The sequence below is a fragment of the Rhagoletis pomonella genome, unplaced genomic scaffold, assembly GCF_013731165.1.
Source record: "Rhagoletis pomonella isolate Grant_MI unplaced genomic scaffold, Rhpom_1.0 Rhpom_scaffold_00002, whole genome shotgun sequence".
Lineage (NCBI taxonomy): Eukaryota > Metazoa > Arthropoda > Insecta > Diptera > Tephritidae > Rhagoletis > Rhagoletis pomonella.
The window spans coordinates 60,936,980-60,941,832 of record NW_023458556.1 but is presented as its reverse complement, the minus strand read 5'-3'; positions in this window follow the sequence as shown (position 1 = coordinate 60,941,832).

The following is a 4,853-nucleotide window of genomic DNA, read 5'->3' as shown; positions in this document are numbered from 1 at the left end:
CTAGTTTAAAAACGTTTTAATAAAATAGCAAAATTACGAGTTGCGCCACAATGCAAGAGCATAGTGGTTGTTCCCTTTTTGTTTTGAAGTAAAAATCAGTTGCAATTGTTTTATTATTTCTTTGAATATTATTTTCTCTTTTTTAGTTTAGCGCTGTGTGGAGCTGCATTTTAGGGCACTTAACACTTCAACATGCCGCTATAGCTGCGGCAGAACAAAAATTGCGGACACAAAAAAAATAAAAATATGTAGTGCCAGCAGCCTAGGCTACAACGGCAAATAATTCCCACAAATGGGAAAAGTTTTGACATGATTGCTCGCCGCAAACCACGACTGCCTGAGTCATCGCCAGCGCGCTGACTAACAGACTTCTTATACATATGCATGTAGGTACAGAGCAAACTGCTGACTGAATGCCTAACCGCTTGCTATCAATTGCCTGTTCAGTCTATTTGCTAAGGAGAAATATTGCGCGCACCCGCTTTCAACAAGGTATCAGCACGATAATAGGTATTGTTGTTTAGGGCGTTCATCAGCCAAGTGGCTCACAACAGCAACGCACGCAGATAAGATTATGCCTGTCCATCGCGTAAGCCGCTAAATCGTCGAACGCGCGCGCATGCTGCTATCTAGTTAAGCTATGCCGTCATTGAATTGCTGTAACTGCTGGAAAACTTGCCCACTACATATACATTGGTACTTGCCGCCTATCATACGAGTATGCCACATCTAAATGCTCCAAGTAAGTGGTTCTTGGCTTAGATGGATTTCATGTCGATAGTTACAACTCGATTACGGTTGCAGAGTGTGCGCCAGCATGCATGGCTACAATCATATTATGAACTCGTAAGCAGCGTGCTATTGCGTTCCATAACGCGCCTGCCAGCCAGCCTTACTCGCAGCCCATCAGCGCTCACATATGCGAGATTATTATCTACTTGCTGACAGCCGCGAGCTAAAGCTAAAGCTACTGCTATGTACATACTTGTATTCAAAATGTATGTACAATCATGCATATGTCTTTAGCTGTATATGTGGCAGAGGAAAGATATGAAGGCTGCAGGCGTTGTAGCAGCTCGATCGTGAGCGATTTACGCTGCTGCTGCTTATGCTCTGTCTGGCGTGGCGCGGCGGCAGAGACACCCGCGCACGTATTATGTTGGGGTTAAGGGGCGAATGTGAAGCACGCGCAGCTACATAGGTTTTATGTATATGTGTAATTTTCTATCGCTGCGCCCAGTTCTTAAGGCGCAACCATTCTAACGCGGCCATTTCAAGAAGGTCACACTCGAATTCTGTGGCCCCCAGTATTACCGCAGGGTTCTTTTTAATTTCTCATACAGCATCTCAGCTTTCATTTGGAACTCTGAATGAATTTCATAAGCTTTCTTGTTTCTTTACACTTTGATTTATTGATCTCATAGAAATTCGAGATTTTGGGTTGTATCAAGCGCTGGATATAGCAGTCATGCAAAGTAGTGCCGGTTATTGCCACCAAGTGTACAGAGTCGTCTCTTCACTTTGTACTAACATTGTTGTGATATCATCTTTGCTTTCGTTGCTCACCCACGTATAACGAACTGAAAGCTCCTTTCGCTGTTGCAACATCATTCACATGAACGGCTTATTCCAGCCATGTCACTAGGAACGGACTCTGATTGTTATCTGTCTGTGAAAGCAAACCGAGCGCTGGAAGTTTTCGGAAAGTGTCGGAGAACTTATAGCAAGGCCGGGTGTCCGATACCGGCTATGGCGTTTTGGATATAGAAAGTTTTATCCAGACCAATTGTCACATACTCTGCTATAGTATGGTGGTGCAGAACAATGGTCAAAACCACAGTTTCTGTGTTAAGCAGCCTATTACACGGAGTCTTCTTTGGAAGAAAGTATTTCGCGGCATACAGACTCTCCCTTGGTAAGCTCTGTGAAAACTGTCTCACCGACGGCTCAAAGAATGAGAATGCCACTGGAGTTGGATGGAGTCTGGACGGTAACTTCAAATGCTTCACTGCTTTGCGTGCAATGGCAATGGTCTTTCAATCGCAAGTCTTTGAAATACTGATAGTGGCAGACCGTAAAATTAACAAAAAGGGGCGCGGACATAAAATCAGCTATGCATTCCCACCTCACTCTTTTTATAAGTCATGTTTCTTAGCCGTAAATACAATGGACAGCATGAGTACTTGGAAAAAGTTGTTTATCTTGGTTTTTCCGGCCATCCACAATTCCACTCCACATACTTTGATTCTCTCGTCGAGAGTGATTTTCTTTGAAACCTCGGTTGGTTCCAATGGTTCGGCCAGAAATCTTACCAATTTGAACGGAGCCGTGTTATCAGAAGCGGCTTTGATGATGTCCGTTGGCCTTTCATCACTCATACGAACGTTGTAACTGGGGAAAACAGCAGGACGACCTTTATTATAATGTTGACAGAGTACACTGAGACTCTTTTCTTCGGGAATGTATTCATATGACCAAGCGGTACGAGGAGAGGGGTCAGCGGAGGAGTCAGAGACGATCAGCCTCCTTCAATTGTCGAAGGTATTGTCACGAGGGCTGACTTTTCCGACGAGAAATGGAACTCGTAAAAAACGCCTGCTTCCTCTATTAGATGGATAGAAATAAACCTATTGTAAATCGTAGTTTGGGGATCGTCAAATCTGTTAAAGTCAATGTTTGACATCTTTGAAGTCTTATTTGTTTTCGATTTTTACGGGCGGGCCCAGTATAATGCGAAACTCTGTTTTGAATCCACCTTCGGCAAGGTGGAGGTGATGTAGCCTTGATACATGAGCTATGGTGGAGATGGGTACTGGTATCAGAACGTCTAAATACAAGGTGAAGTATAAAAACAAACAGGTAAACCAAGAACCAGCATGTTCATCAGAAACGAACTATTTACATGTAATTTCCACAATTTGATCTTCCATTTCGTTATTTTATTTTTCTTTTTTACCTAATCTTAGCTATGGATATAAGGTAACTGCTAGCCTGGAAGGCGGCGTTGAAATACTTTGGTCAATATCCGTGTATATGGCCCTAGCCGAGACTATATGTCGGAAGATTGTGGTTGTTATTGGCTCTGACTCATTGACACTCATGCTGCTGAATTTCGGCAAGAAGTGAGTTACTTTTACATTTTATTATAAGAGAGGACATATATATTTCTATATAGGTGTTTGTCACTACAGCCAGGAACCATGTCCTTTACCTTACCAAGGCCTATTCGTCTCTAACACGTGAGAGAAATTCTGCGAAAACGTGGAGGGCTGTTTACGGGAAATATTATAGCCTTCGGGTATTTGAGAAATTAGTGCGGTAGTTGTGGGATGAATGGAGAGGAATCGCTAAACCTTTAACTGTGGACAAGGGGTCTCACAGACCGAGCTCATGTAGAAGAAGCCCAAAAATGGTATGAGTGTTAATTATGATAAAAAATTGTGGTTCCTTGCAATAAAGACTAATCATTTCAACATTAAATGTTTTCCCCTAATACCTATTTATCCCCTTCATATTCTTCGTTTGTTTATTTTTAAAGGAATTGCTGTCAATATGCTTCCGCAGATTTGGAGTCTGTGAGACCCCGAATATCCATACTATAGTTAAGCTTCAACTCGATGCTCACTTGCCAACAAATGCTGAACCGTGTGCGATTAACTGTACTTAGAAAAAAGGCCGCTGGCTTTGGGAGATTAACTCACTTGTCTCCCTAAGGATTCCAGCCTTTCCAGTCTCCCTTCATTCTTATTAAAGACCCTCGGTGATTGACTTTTGTCAGCTCATTCAGCATGCCTAATTAAAGGGCAGATCAGCGGAATCCCCTTAGCATTCAACGGTTAAAGTTATAGATGAATCTTTTAAAACGAAAAAATCCAGGTTGTTGCATTCTCCGATATCGAGGGAATGTCCCCTTTCGTTCGCATTTTATTACTTCCAAATCGTGGAATTGCAGAAAGCTGCTGATAAATGGGCTACAATAACCTTGTGATTAACCCGTCCCAGCTGGCATTTTTTCTACTCAATTCGGTAAGTTCTGATAGAAAATATCGTCATTCAAAAATCCTTCAAGCTGGTGCTCGACCGCGGGCTATCAAGGGAGCTTCTCCAGCTGGCCAAGCGCCAACTCTCCTATCTGACAGGTGTCCCGACCGGACGGTGTATCTAATCAGAATCCATGCAATCGCTTTACCTTCATTTCGGACACCTGTTGCTGTCGCTGCAATGAGAATGACAAGCAGAAATCATTTCAGCATTTCCTTATCAGCTATCCTGTTTTTGCAAGATTAAGGTTTGAGCAACTAGGCGGGGCCGGCACAAAACTAACCCTATTCTTGGCTAGGCGTATGCATACAGGTGAGACTTTTGGGTATTTTTGGTCCCGCGAAAACCTTTACTGGTGTCAATATTCCACTGAACTAAAGTAATGACAAGCCAGCGTAATTTTTTTCCAAACACTAGTAAAAGGATAAACAAAAATATTAGATTTGGAAATAGTAAAGCAAAGAACATGATCAGCCACTGAGGTGCAGCGCCAAAATCGACTTTATAATAGCAGCTGATAAGTCACCCATCAAGTGATCGGTGGCTCCGAAGCACTTCAAGCAACGTTTTAAATAAATCTACAGCATAAATAAATAGAAGAGGAAATTTGTGCAGAAAAAATCGCCACCAATTAAACGCTGACTTAGTGAAATGCATTTAATTTCGGTGGAAAAATCATTGCGAAACGTATATACATACATACGCGCGCAGTTGTTGCACTGTCAGCATGCAAAATTGTTTGTGTGTGTTCAAGTTGGTGTGGCTTGGCTGAGTGCGCCGCAGTTTAATCGAAAATGGTGAATCGACAAATC